Here is a 15,425-nt window from a genome sequence, read left to right as displayed (position 1 = left end):
AATCATCTCAAGGTCCTCACCTGTCATAGCCTCATTTCTATCAGTCACTGGCATGTTATTTGTGTCTTCCACTGTGAAGACCAACCCAAAAAATCTGGTCAGTTCCTCAGCCATTTCCTCATCTCCCATTATTTAATCTCCCTTCTCATCCTCAAAAGGACCAATATTTATCTTAGCCACTCTTTTTTGTTTTATATATTTGTAGAAACTTTTACTATCTGTTTTTATATTCTGAGCAAGTTTACTCTCATAATCTATCTTACTCTTCTTTATAGCCCTTTTAGTAGCTTTCTCTTGCCCCCTAAAGATTTCCCAGTCCTCTAGTCTCCCACTAATTTTGCCACTTTGTATGCTTTTTCCTTCAATTTGATACTCTCCCTTATTTCCTTAGATATCCACGGTCGATATTCCCTCTTTCTACCGTCCTTCCTTTTTGTTAGTATAAACCTTCGCTGAGCACTGTGAAAAATCGCTTGGAAGGTTCGCCACTGTTCCTCAACTGTTTCACCATAAAGTCTTTGCTCCCAGTCTACCTTAGCTAGCTCTTCTCTCATCCCATTGTAATCTCCTTTGTTTAAGCACAAAACACTAGTGTTTGATTTTACCTTCTCACCCTCCATCTGTATTTTAAATTCCACAATATTGTGATCGCTCCTTCCGAGAGGATCCCTAACTATGAGATCATTAATTAATCCTGTCTCATTACACAGGACCAGATCTAGGACCGCTTGTTCCCTCGTAGGTTCCATTACATACTGTTCTAGGAAACTATCACGGAAACATTCTATAATCCGCCTTGGGTGAGTGTCTAGACATTCACCTTGGGTGTCTAAAAATACCATGCAGTTAACATGGCAATGAGTCCAAATGGAAAGGTATTGCCCATTGCAAAGTTTCTCTTACCCATCAATGAAAGAAAACAAAGTTGTCCTATTCCCTTCCTAACAGACACAGTAGGTAAAAATGCTCCTTGTTGTTAACAGTATGAAATAAGGTTGTGAAGCAGTTATACTTCACATTCTGTTTTTCTTAACCATCAATGTAATAAAATGAAATTGTCCTATTCCCTTCCAAACAGACACAGTAAGTAAAAATGCTCCTTGTTGTTAACAGTATGAAATAAGGTTGTGAAGCAGTTATACTTCACATTCTGTTCTTCTTAACCATCAATGAAATGAAACAAAGTTGTCCTATTTTCGAACAGCACGATGCGAAAATATTTTTTTGATATTCACAGTGATGTATTTAACTAGTGCCATTCATTAACCAATATCACATCAGTTCATTCACAATCCACTCTGGTATCATCCAGGACGCATTAAACTGTTATAACATTAAAAAACAATCAAAAACTGAATTAAGTCATATGGCCTACCTTGTGTAGGATGTTATTATTCAGATGCCACGTCAATAAACATTTTTTGTGGTCTGGTTGCAATTCGTTAGTAGATGCTGCCGCTTTCAAGATCTGCAGGAGTCTGAAAACATAATTCATAGTTAGAATGAAATTGGAGGAGATTTATAGTGCGGGGCTGCAGCTAGGTGCATACTTTCAACAGTGTGAATGGATTTAGTCAAACAAATGTCCCCTTCACAATGTCAAATCAATGTCATCTTCAAAAATGAATGGATTTATACAAATAGGAAATAAATAGTCTGATTTGAATCTCTGTTGACCTCCCAGTTTGCTCGATGTAACAGGGCTGCACACCACCAGCAAATTGATGCTGTTCAGATCCTGCTTTGCAGCAGACGGAGGAAGTGATTTAAATTAATTAGCTCACTTCTGATTGTGCTACACACGTTTAGGGCAGGACGTGAGAGGAGACATCTGTGGAGTTGTAAACACAAAGAAACCTACTGATACAAAAACAATTAAAGAAAGGAAGTGACAGTAAAACTCTCCAGTTTGATACTGGTGGTAAATGTTTTTGAGGCAGGTCAATTAATATGTAGGAAAACCTAAACTCTGATATTCATTCACTCTCAGCATCTCAGCAATGTAGGATGCCCATAATGATTTCACATTCTGGCAACCAGGAGCTGGATTCTCTGGTCCCCCAGCCGCTCGGTGGCGTGCTGTTCGCTTGCGACGGGATTCTCCACTCCCGCTTGTCAATGGGATTCCCCATTCAAGACACTCCACGCTGCGCGGGAAACTTGCGGGAGGGGTGCGCTGCTGCCAGAAACAGTGGGCTGGATTCTCCGATTTGAGGCGATGTCCGGAGGATCCGTGGCATTTTACGTCAAAAACATCGGCGGCACCCCAGCACCGATCCTCTGACTGGTGAGGGGCTAGCAGCCGCGCCACATAAAACGCCTGGCCGCCACGATAAGAAACGGCAGGAGAATTGCCAGGTCCGTGGCCGCGTACAACATGGCACCGGCGGTGTGCGGACCCGACCTGCCAGATAGTGGCCCCCTGGACACCCCCTCGCCACCCCCCACCAGTCCCCCCCAGCCCTCGCTGAAGCCCCTCCGGCCAGTAGCACAGCTCCCGCCCGACACAGTCCACAGTCGCCACGCCGGGTTCCCGCACGGCTGGGACCACACGACCCCCACGCTGTCGTGAACTCGGCCCATCGGGGGCAGAGCATCGGGGGAGGGCTTTCAGGTGACGTCCTGAGGCCATCCCAATGAGGGGTGCCCTGATCCTCGATGATGCGTTTTTTGAGGGAGCAGAGAATACAAAAACAGGCACCCCCGATTCCATCGTAAAAAGGGATTCTCCGACGGTCGCCGATTATGAAATCGGCGTCGGGAACGGTGAATCCCGCCCAGAGAATTTCGACAGCTGGAAAATTCCATCCCAGGTCTCTAAAGTTACGCAGCTATCACATTTTCCAACACAAAACATACAATTAACCAAAAATGCACTCATCAGGAATTTTTCCTGTTTTTAACAAATCCCAAACTGTTTGGGCAAATTTATCTTTCTTTAAAACGGCAAGATTTCATTTGACACTGAATATGTTCTCAGCTCTAGCTTTTTCTAATACTGTTCTTGCCACTTAAAGTACAAAAACGCTCAGAATTGTTGCACAAATGGATGAAAGTAGAAGTGAGGGCCACATAACCCATGTTTTCGAATGTTCAGCCATGATTATTATATTTAATGCAAGAAGTATTACGGGTAAGGCAGATGAATTTAGAGCTTGGATTAGTACTTGGAACTATGATTTTGTTGCCATTACAGAGGCCTGGTTGAGGGAAGGACAGGATTGGCAGCTAAAAGTTCCAGGATTTGGATGTTTCAGGTGGGATAGAGGGGGATGTAAAAGGGATGAAGGAGTTGCGCTACTGGTTAGGGAGAATATCACAGCTGTACTACGGGAGGACACCTCAGAGGGCAGTGAGGCTATATGGGCAGAGATAAGGAATAAGAAGGGTGCAGTCACAATGTTGGGGGTTTACTACAGGCCCCCCAACAGCCTGCGGGAGATAGAGGAGCCGATAGGTAGACAGATTTTGAAAACGAGTAAAAACAACAGGGTTGTTGTGATGGGAGACTTCAACTTCCCCAATATTGATTGGGACTCACTTAGTGCTAGAGGCCTGGACGGGGCAGAGTTTGTAAGGAGCATCCAGGAGGGCTTCTTAAAACAATATGTAGACAGTCCAACTAGGGAAGGGGCTGTACTGGACCTGGTATTGGGGAATGAGCCCAGCCAGGTGGTAGAAGTTTCAGTAGGGGAGCATTCCGGGAACAGTGACCACAATTCAGTAAGTTTTAAAGTGCTGGTGGACAAGGATAAGAGTGGTCCGAGGGTGAATGTGCTAAATTGGGGGACGGCTAATTATAACAATATTAGGCGGGAACTGAAGAACCTAGGTTGGGGAAGGATGTTTGAGGGTAAATCAACATCTGACATGTGGGAGGATTTTAAATGTCAGTTGAAAGGAATTCAGGACCGGCATGTTCCTGTGCGGAAGAAGGATAAATATGGCAAATTTCGGGAACCTTGGATAACAAGAGATATTGTAGGCCTCGTCAAAAAGAAAAAGGAGGCATTTGTCAGGGCTAGAAGGCTGGGAATAGACAAAGCCTGTGTGGAATATAAGGAAAGTAGGAAGGAACTGAAGCAAGGAGTCAGGAGGGCTAGAAGAGGTCACGAAAAGTCATTGGCAAATGGGGTTAAGGAAAATCCCAAGGCTTTTTCCACATACATAAAAAGCAAGAGGGTAGCCCGGGAAAGGGTTGGCCCACTGAAGGATAGACAAGGGAATCTATGTGTGGAGCCAGAGGAAATGGGCGAGGTACTAAATGAATACTTTGCATCAGTATTCACCAAAGAGAAGGAATTGGTGGATGTTGAGTCTGGAGAAGGGTGTGTAGATAGCCTGGGTCACATTGAGATCCAAAAAGATGAGGTGTTGGGCGTCTTGAAAAATATTAAGGTAGATAAATCCCCAGGGCCTGATGGGATCTACCCCAGAATACTGAAGGAGGCTAGAGAGGAAATTGCTGAGGCCTTGACAGAAACCTTTGGATCCTCACTGTCTTCAGGTGATGTCCCGGAGGACTGGAGAATAGCCAATGTTGTTCCTTTGTTTAAGAAGGGTAGCAAGGATAATCCAGGGAATTACAGGCCGGTGAGCCTTACGTCAGTGGTAGGGAAATTACTGGAGAGAATTCTTCGAGACAGGATCTACTCCCATTTGGAAACAAATGGACGTATTAGTGAGAGGCAGCATGGTTTTGTGAAGGGGAGGTCTCGTCTCACTAACACGATAAGAGTTTTTCGAAGAGGTCACAAAGATGATTGATGCAGGTAGGGCAGTAGATGTTGTCTATATGGACTTCAGTAAGGCCTTTGACAAGGTCCCTCATGGTAGACTGGTACAAAAGGTGAAGTCACATAGGATCAGGGGTGAGCTCGCAAGGTGGATATAGAACTGGCTAGGCCATAGAAAGCAGAGAGTAGCGTTGGAAGGGTGCTTTTCTAATTGGAGTGCTGTGACTAGTGGTGTTCCATGGGGATAAGTGCTGGGACCTTTGCTGTTTGTAGTATATATAAATGATTTGGAGCAAAATGTAACTGGTCTGATTAGTAAGTTTGCAGACGACACAAAGGTTGGTGGAATTGCGGATAGCGATGAGGACTGTCAGAGGATACAGCAGGATTTAGATCATTTGGAGACTTGGGCGGAGAGATGGCAGATGGAGTTTAATCCGGACAAATGTGAGGTAATGCATTTTGGAAGGTCTAATGCAGGTAGGGAATACAGTGAATGGTCGAAACCTCAAGAGTATTGACAGTCAGAGAGATCTAGGTGTACAGGTCCACAGGTCACTGAATGGGGCAATACAGGTGGAGAAGGTAGTCAAGAAGGCATACAGCATGCTTGCCTTCATTGGCCGGGGCATTGAGTATAAGAATTGGCAAGTCATGTTGCAGCTTTATAGAACCTTAGTTAGGCCACACTTGGAGTATAGTGTTCAATTCTGGTCGCCAAACTACCAGAAGGATATGGAGGCTTTAGAGAGGGTGCAGAAGAGATTTACCAGGATATTGCCTGGTATGGAGGGCATTATCTATGAGGAGCGGTTGAATAAACTCGGTTTGTTCTCACTGGAACGACGGAGGTTGAGGGACGACCTGATAGAGGTCTACAAAATTATGAGGGGCACAGACAGAGTGGATAGTCAGAGGCTTTTCCCCAGGGTAGAGGGGTCAATTACTAGGGAACATAGGTTTAAGGTGCGAGGGGCAAGGTTTAGAGGAGATGTACGAGGCAATTTTTTTACACAGAGGGTAGTGGGTGCCTGGAACTCGCCGTCGGAGGAGGTGGTGGAAGCAGGGACGATAGTGACATTTAAGGGGCATCTTGACAAATACATGAATAGGATGGGAATAGAGGGATACGTACCCAGGAAATGTAGAAGATTTTAGTTTAGACGGGCAGCATGGTCGGCACAGGCTTGGAGGGCCGAAGGGCCTGTTCCTGTGCTGTACTTTTCTTTGTTCTTTGTTCTTATTAATAAAGATTATTATACATATCTGAGTATGCACCAAGCCTTCTTTTGTAATGGAACTCATCTGCGGAATTATGCCATCACCAAAGGTTCACTTTCCCTTCACTGTGCTGCTGCTTCTCATTTACCTGCCCTTCAGCCATGACAATAGCATTGGGATGTCTTCTGAGGTTCCCCAGAGGCTTTCTGATTTCTTGCTCCCCGATGCGGAGCTCCCCTTTATTGTCTTTTTTCCTTTAACTTTCCTACCGGTTACCCCTCCCTAGACCCATCTGAGTGTGAGCCTGTTGGTGTGAATAATTAAGCGTTCACACCAGAGAAATGGGAAATGTTAATATTTTACCCTTTGATTGGAACTTGCACCAGTCTTTGACCTGAAGATGAAAGCTGGCCCAATTATATTTACGCTTATGTGTTGCGCTGGATCGCTAGCCCAATTCAACTACTGGTGTTACCCACATGTCCTCCAAAAATATCCCTTGTATGTAGGTCAGTCTTGATGAGGGATCATTGTGTTAAACGCTTCCTGCACAGAAATAAGATGTTACTAGCTACACTGCTTTCCACCTTTCGTAAAACATGTGTGAAGAAAGTGGGCGTGATCTAATGGAAATAAAACAGAGTCCAGTGTCCAGCACGTTTAGCCGGCACTGTGACCCCATTATCTAATGAGATTCTGTTTTATTTTGGGGTCTCAATGGGGAACGTCTTTGTGAGGCCACATTTAGCCTCATTTCCTGCAATGAGGAGCTCCGCTCGCCAGTACAGGAAGAGATCAGGGCGCCACTTGAGATCCTCCAATGCCCAATTTGCTTATAAAGGGTTCATCGAGCCCCCTAAACACCACCTAATAAGGGCAGGGCACCCCCGGGCCAGATCACCATTACGGGCAAAATGCCACCCAGGCACTGCCAGCCTGGAAGTGTGACCTGGGCACCCTGGCAGTTTCAGAGTGGCACCCAGGTGGCACTGTCAAGGTGCCCAGATGGCAATACCTGCCAGTGCCAGGGTGCCCAGGTGGCATCGAGCCCAGCCACCCAGGAGCCCCCATTAGATGTTGCGAGGCGTGGAGAGCTGAGTAAATCCCGGAAGAGGCCTCTCCCAGGATCCACCGACCGCGTCCGGTCCCAATTCCGGCGGGACGTGGCCGGTAGATTGCACCAGTATTTATTTTTTATGCTCAATTGATTATTTTGGTAATTGGAGATTTGAACATTGTATGCACTATTTCTGAAGATTTCAGATATTTGCAATATTTATCAATGCAAAATGTCTCAATAAAATCCCTTTAATCCCGATAAAGCGAACTCATTTGCAGCTGCTGCTGCTCCTGTTGAAAAGCTTTAATTTCACAATTCAGTGATACATGGCACACGTAGCAATGTGCATGAGGAAAGGACAAACACAATTACTTGAGTCAAGGAAAATAGTAGTCATTTCCAGAAACTTAGGAGACACAACTAATCAGTCTAAACAGATTTTTTTTTTAACCTCACAGTAGTTTAAATTGTACTGGCAAGTTAGAAATTGGAGCTGTCCTGCTTTCTAATAACCAAATAATCAATAAAAGTGGTCATAACTTTACAAATCATTTCGAGACAGTCTTGTTTCCCTCACAGGATGCCTCAGGCAACAGCATTAAAAAGGGTGCTTGAATGTTCAATATGAAATTTAATTGTGGTAGCAACAATAAACTGAAGTTGTGGCACAGATTGTTTAAAGGGCTGTGGAACTACTACTACCCTTGTATTAAACAATATAACGTATATTAAGTGCTTTGGATGACTTTTGAGAAACATAAATCATTGTTATCATGTGGAGCACTTTGGGGCACAATCAGCTACTTTCCAAATGCAAGTATTTATTTTACAAGTTTGCACTCAGCATCAGAAACAAACACTTTATGCAGCAAAAATAAAAAGTTCCCAGATCCAAAGATTAAATCTCTTCCTGTTCTGTCACGGGGAATACTTATGTGGGAAATTTAGGAACTGAAGGAAATCGGTATCAGTAGGGAATTGGTGTTTGTGAAATTTATGGGACTGAAGGCTCATAAATCCCCAGGGCCTGATTAACTACATCCCTACTCTTTCCAACCACTTGAGGAAGTAGGCCTATAAATAGTGGATGGTCATCTTCCATTATTCCACAGACTCTGGAACAGTTCCTACAGATTGGAGGGTAGATAATGGAACCCCACTATTTAAAAAGGGAGATGGAGAGAAAACAGGGAATTATAGACAAGTCAGCTTGATGTCGGGACTGGGGAAATTGCCAGAGTCTATTATAAAAGATTGAATAGTAGAACAATTGGAAAACAATGGCAGGATCAGACAGAGTCAATAATAATAATAATAATCGCTTATTGTCACAGAAGGGAAATCATGTTTGACAAACCTACTTGAATTCTTTGAGGATGTAACTACTGGAGTTGACGAGGGTGAGCAAGTGGATGTGGTTTATTTGGAGTTTCAGATGGCTTTTGCAAATTCCACCAAAGAGATTCTCATAAAAAACTAAAGCTCATGGGATTGGGGGTATTGTATTGAGATGGATAGAAAACTGTTTGGCAGACATCAAACAAAGAATAGGAATGAACGGATCTTTTTCCAAATGACAGGTAGTGACCAGTGGAGTGCTACAGTGATCAGTGCTAGGGCCCCAGCTATTCACAATATAGATTAATGATTTAGATGAGGGAACTAAAGGTAATATCTCCAAATTTGCAGATAACACAAAGCTGGGCGGGAGGATGAGCTGTGAGGAGGATGCAGAGATACTTCAGTACGAGTTGGACAAGTTGAGTGAGTGGGCAAATGCACAGCGGATGCAGTATAATATGGATAAATGTGAGGTTATCCACTTTAGTAGCAAAAACAGGAAGGCAGATTATTATCAATATGGCATAAATTAGAGAGGGGAATGTGCAATGAGACCTCGGTGTCCTCATACACCAATCGCTGAAAGTAAGCATGCAGGTGCAGCAGGCAGTAAAAAAGGCAAATGTTATGTTGGCCTTCATAGAGAGAGGATTCGAGTAATGGAGCGTGAATGTCTTGCTGGCAAACATACAGGGCCTTATTGAATATTGTGTGCAGTCTTAGTCTCCTTGTCCGAAGAAGAATGTTCTTGCTATCGAGGGAGTGCAGCGAAGGTTCATCAGACTGATTCCTGGGATGGCAGGACTGACATATGAGGGGAGATTGAGTCGGTTAGGGTTATATTGGCTTACATTTTGAAGAATGAGGGGGGGATCTCATAGAAACCTATATAATTCTAACAGGACTAGGCAGGATAGATGCAAGAAGGGCGTTCCTGATGGCAGAGGAGTCCAGAAGCAGGAGTCACAGTCTGTGGATATGGGTAAACCATTTAGGACTGAGATGAGGAGAAATTTCTTCACCCAGAGAGTAGTGAGCCTGTGGAATTCGCTACCACAGGAAATAGCTGAGGCAAAATTATTGTATGTTTTCAAGGAGTTGGATAGATCTCTTGGGGCTGAAGTGATGTGTGGGGGGTGGGGGGGGGGGGGGGGGTTGGGGGGGGGGTTGGAAGAAGAGGGAGCAGGTCACTGAGTTGGATGATCAGCCACAATCATAATAAATGATAGAGCAGGCTCAAAGGGCCAAATGGCCTCCTCCTGCTCTTATTTTTGATGTTTCTATATTTCTAAAAATGTTGTTTCTTTGGCAGCTTTATTGAACTCACTAGTTTGTTAAGTAGACACAGCGTACAGCTGTGATTTGATGAAGCTAGCAAAAATGGAGTTGTGTAGGTTCTATTCATTGGACTTGTGCACCTCAGAACACTGGTTTGGTTCAATTTCCCAATCAGAGCCTCTTGATAGATTGAATAGGTCGCAACCACAGACAAGGCATGCTCAATGAGCTTAGCCTGCCTGAAGCAGGTAAGGCTGGGAGTTTAATAAAAACCAGCCCGGATACTACTCTCATTGTAGCCTGTAACTAGTCGCCATAAGGGCAAGTTGAAGCCCATGGGAGTAAAGCGGCAGTGATGAGGGTACACATTTGACCGAGGGACAGAGACCAGAGACTGAAGTAAACAATTGATTTTCAGTCCAGAGGCAAGTATTCAGCTGTATCCACCACAGGTTGGTTTTAGAATCACAGCTCCTTCATATAGATGACTGGACTTGGGTATATAATTTTAAAGGCTGCAGATGAAATAAAGTTTAAAAGGAAGCAAATATTGATGTGTTGAGAACTGTGGCAAACTTCAGGACATAGACAAACTGGTAAATGTAGAGATGTGTGAAGTGATTCATGTTAGAAGAGCAATTAGGAGAGTAAGTATTAAGTAAAAGGTAACATTTCAAAGGGATTCAGGAACCGAGACCTGAGGATTCACATTCACAAATATTTGAAGGCGGGGGGACAAGTTGATAAAGCTGTTAGAAGAGCACACTGGATCTTTGATTGTACACACAGTGGCATAGAGTACAAAATAAAATCTTTACAAATCACTGGTTACATCTCAGCGGGAGTGCTGTGTCCAGTTCCGGGTACCATTTTTAGAAAAGGTCTCAAGGCCTTGGAGCGGGTTCAGATGAGATTTACCAGAATGGTACTGGAGGTGAGGAACTTCAGTCATCAGGTAAGACTGGATGGTGAAGCTGATCTCCTTATGGAAAAGGAGACGTTTAACAGATGGGTTCACAACTGAAGAGTTTGACAATGTAGGCAAGATAAAACTGTCTCCACCGGCAGGAAGGCAAGTAACCAGAGGAAACAAATTTAAGATAATTGTCAAAAACAAAAGAGGGCAGTGGGCTGAAGGGACGTTCAATGAGCTGTTATGATCTGGAATGCAGTGCCTGAGAGCAGATTCAACAATAACTCTCAAGCCAGCAAATGGATATATGTTTAAAAAGGAAAATTTGCAGGTGAGGTGTTAAATGGCTTGAAGATGGATGTTTAATTATGTATGTCTGTTCACTGATCCTTGTCAACCTGCTTGATTGCTTAAGGTGGTAGGCGGAGCTAGAGAGCCTAGAAATCTGAGAATCCCTTGATATATAATGGGCAGAATATTATAGGGGCATGGACAACTCACTGCATCCCCCCCCCCTCACCAGCCCCCCCCCACAAGTTCCACCCCTCACCCCCACACCCCCGTCCCATCCCGTTCCAGAAACAAAGGAAGGTTATTTGTAAATCGGGCTGTCTGCTCCTGCCTGACTGCCCATGCCAACTGTTTTATGGTAAGAAGTCTTACAACACCAGGTTAAAGTCCAACAGGTTTGTTTCAAATCACTAGCTTTCGGAGCACTGCTCCTTACCCCGGCAGCCTGATTCACCTGAGGAAGGAGCAGTGCTCTGAAAGCTATTGATTTGAAACAAACCTGTTGGACTTTAACCTGGTGTTGTAAGACTTCTCACTGTGCTCACCCCAGCCCAATGCTGGCATCTCAACATCACAACTGTTTTATGGTATGGGCAGTGTATTATAGGGGTGATCTGGTTTGGTAAGACACCAAACTGACCCTTCATTTTTATTTGAATATGGAAGGCGGGCTGCCGATTTTGATGCCCCCCCCCCCCCCCCCCCCCCGTCTTATGAAAGTGAACCCAGAGCTGAGCAGGGAGATGGTGGCATGGGCACCCATCCTGTTTTACATACACCCCTGCCAAAAACATGCCCAGCAGGGGAAGCAAAATGCAGTCCCATGTGCATAGAATATTCTGCAAGATCTGAGATGTTATAAAGTTCTGTAAATAAATATTTGGATTTGCAACTGTAGTCATCTCTGCATTGCTCAGAAATAAACAAGAAAAACAGCAAATTGGCGCACACAGCAGCAGGGTTATCCAAAAAAAGGTGAGTGGGGCTGCATGGTTGCTCTTTCAGAGGACTGGCAGAATCACAAAAGGCTAAATTGCCTTGTTTTGTCCTCCTTGATTGCAGTCAGAAATCCAACAACCTTTCACAAAGTTGTTACTCTTTATAATCATAGTGGCGCAGGTCTTCTGGTCTCAAGAAGCTTGGAAATCAGATGTCTCCTTCAAGATAGGCACTGGGGTCCCAACACTGACTCTGTGGGAACGGCCCGGCAAGTTTGAACTTCCAGTATTCAATTTCCCTGCACCCTGGGATCCTCTGAAAAAGTCTGTGCTGGAAAACGGAGTGTCGACTTACTTACCCCGATAATTACCCAGGAAATGGGCGAACATTAAACAACATGCAACAGTACAAAAGGCACCAGCAAAATACACGGTCTCCAACTTGAAACAGATAACAGTCACCATCACACCAAAACTGCCAACGTCCTTCAAAGGCACATCTTCACACCTCCAAGGTATCCAGTTGAGGTGAGCCACCACCTTCCTCCTCCTCCTGCAGACAGAAAATCTTTTGTCTAACTCCTGAGTAGCCATACAACTGATCCTCCTCGACCCACTGACAAATCCCCCGACCCCCAACTCCCTCCTGTCCCGACCTCGCCACCCAACTCTCTCCAGACCACCCAGCTTCCGATCTATTTACAAACTCTGAAAGGCCGCCTTGCTCCGTTAATCGGACTTGGCCCGAGCTCACCCCCAACTCCTCCAACCACTCGACTTCCCCACAGCCCTACCTGCCCTTACCTCACCAGCCAACTACCAGCTGACTTTTCCGCTGACCCGATCTCTCATAACCGTACCACCCTACCCACCTACTTCCCTATCCACCGACAAGCCAACCCGTCTAACACCCTACCCGGCTCCCTACCTACCCAACACCCTATCCATCTACCATTACACCCACCTGTCACACTATTCCTACCACTTCACCCGCCTGCCACTCTACCACCTGACCCAGTTCCCTCACCCATTACCATCACCTTGTCATCAACTCTTGCCACTTACCCACCTATACATTTACGTACCCACTCATGCATGCATTCATACATTAACACACTGAATGAATGAAAAATGAATGAAAATCGCTTATTGTCACAAGTAGGCTTCAATGACGTTACTGTGAAAAGCCCCTAGGCGCCACATTCCAGCGCCTGTTCGGGGAGGCTGTTGAACCGTGCTGCTGGCCTGCCTTGGTCTGCTTTCAAAGCCAGCGATTTAGCCCTGTGCTAAACAGCCCCTGGAAAGCTGAAAAGCTGTTTAAATGCCCCAGGTTTTCAGAGTGTTAGTGAACACTTGCTAGAATACAGCAGCTAGTGCTATAAAAAGGGGTCGTGGCTTGACTTCCCCTGATGGTCCACCACTTTGGAGAAGTTCTTCTATTTGAGGTACGTTCCGCATTTCAGGGGAAGCCAGGAACAGATTCCCAGCCAGAAATGCGGAATTCTGGCATGGTGCAGAAAAGTCGGAGCTGCGTGGCAATTTGACAGCAATTGCCGCATCTCTGAAAATTCAGGCCAGTATATTTTATTTGTCTGATACAGGTATACACAGGAATCTGCCCTGTGTGGCACATGCCCTTGAAGTGACTTGGAAGGAGTCAATAAAATTAGAGCTTCATGTTGTGGTCTCCTTCTGTTCAATGAGAACCACCATCCACAATCCAGATGTTGTTGGCAGATAGGTAGCTACTGGGCAATCTGTCTTGTGAAATTTAGGATGCATAGACAGGTTACCTTGAACTGCTGAAGGTACAGATGGAGGAGTTGTAAATGGTGTCCTGGGGTCACAATAGGTGTGAACAGAATGCCTTATGGATCACTGCACCTCCATTTTATGGAGCCTCAGAAACTCCTCTTGTATAGTAATAATCTTTATCATAATCTTTATTGTCACAAATAGGCTTACATTATCACTGCAATTAAATTACTGTGAAAAGCCCCCAATCACCACACTCCGGCGCCTGTTCGGGTACACAGAGGGAGAATTGAGAATGTCCAATTCACCTAACAGCACATCTTTCGGGACATGAGGGAGGAAACCGGAGCACCCGGAAGAAACCCACGCAGACACGGGAAGAACGTGCAGGCTCCACACTGACAGTGACCCAAGCTGGGAATCGAACCTCGGACCCTGGAGCTGTGAAGCAACAGTGTTAACCACTGTGCTACCTTGCCGCCCAATAATAATATTTACTGTCACAAGTAGGCTTACATTAACACTGCAACGAAACTACTGTGAAAAGCCCTTAGTCGCCACATTGCAGCATCTGTTCGGGTACACAGAGGGAGAATTCAGAATGTCCAATTCACCTAACAGCACGTCTTTCAGGACTTGTGGGAGGAAACCGCAGCACCTGGAGGAAGCCCACGGGGAGAAAGTGCAGATTCCACAGAGACAGTGACCCCAGCCGGGAATCGAACCTTGGACCCTGGCGCTGTGAAGCAACAGTGTTAACCACTGTGCTACCCTGCCGTATATCTGCAACCTTCATATTCAGACACTGGTAATGCTACTCTTGGGCAGTACTTTCAGCAGTGCACTTACACGTAGCCATGGATACTGAAGAAAGCTGCGAGTAACAATAAAATACGGAAATGAAATAATGCCAGAGTTTGCAGCAAAAAACAACCAATGTGCAGGGCGAAGATGCAGCAATGGTTGCTGGGAAATGCAAAGAAATATTTCTGCAGACGATGCTGACATTGATCTAACTTTGAGAAGCCTGCCTGAGCAGGCCTAATCTCAAGATCTCCAGTGCACCTATTTTAACTGGTGAACAGCGTGTCACAAGCATTCCTCACCACATTCAGAAGCCAAATCTCCCAGCTCAGCGGCCTTACTTTGAGCTCTGGAATTGCTTTGGGACAGATCTGGGCCAATTTTCCTGCACGTGCCTATTGCCTTCAGGAGTTTTACTCCAAATTACACATTTCCATCAAAGATCTTTACGTTGATTTCAGTTATTTTAAAATAAATTTATGGCAAAGAACTTAACGGCACACTGAAAACATGTATATTTGAGGCTCATCTTAATGCGCCAGCTAAAATCAATAATTAATTTGAGAGTGTTACAGATTAAGCAGGTCATGGCACTCTCAGTTAATTTAGATTCACAGAAAACATTTGCTGAAATTCCATTTGGATATGTAGTTAATTAGAAGCAACATGAGAAACTACCTTTTACATAGCATGTGGTTAGGATCTGGAATGCACTGACTGAGAGGGTGATAGATCAAGGCAATTGGAGAAGCTAAAGATAAAAAAACATGGGGCCAGCTGAATTGCCCTTGCAGAGAGCTAGCATGGACTCGTTGGATTGAATGGCCTCATTCTGTGCTGTTACCATTCTATGATTTTATGATCAGAATCAGGGGAACCTATAGTACTGATTAAGACATTAATTACATATCTGGAATGAGAAAGTGTTTATGGGAATATCAGATATAGGGAGGAGTTGGTGAGTGTATTGCTGCAGGATTCAGTACTCTGACCCCTATTCTTTTGCATCTAAAAATGGATGACTTACATACTGGAGCAAACTGTACACTAGATTAATTTACTGATGACAAAAAAATAAGCACAGCAGG

The 15,425-nt window shown here is 44.8% G+C and overlaps 1 protein-coding gene across 4 annotated transcripts in view; it reads right to left on the bottom strand.

The window, feature by feature from the left end:
* The window catches only part of LOC140428495 (disks large-associated protein 1-like), a 720,347-nt gene that overhangs the window by 486,888 nt on the left and 218,034 nt on the right, over positions 1–15,425 (bottom strand). For all 4 annotated transcript variants that reach the window (XM_072515041.1, XM_072515040.1, XM_072515039.1 and 1 more), the window contains one exon: positions 1,376–1,478. The gene's annotated coding sequence lies outside the window, so the exon portion shown is untranslated. The remainder of the gene's footprint in view (positions 1–1,375; positions 1,479–15,425) is intronic.

Source organism: Scyliorhinus torazame, chromosome 8, assembly GCF_047496885.1.
Source record: "Scyliorhinus torazame isolate Kashiwa2021f chromosome 8, sScyTor2.1, whole genome shotgun sequence".
Taxonomy (NCBI): domain Eukaryota; kingdom Metazoa; phylum Chordata; class Chondrichthyes; order Carcharhiniformes; family Scyliorhinidae; genus Scyliorhinus; species Scyliorhinus torazame.
Note: the sequence above shows the minus strand (reverse complement) of the source record. Positions and strands in the feature narration are given on the sequence as shown.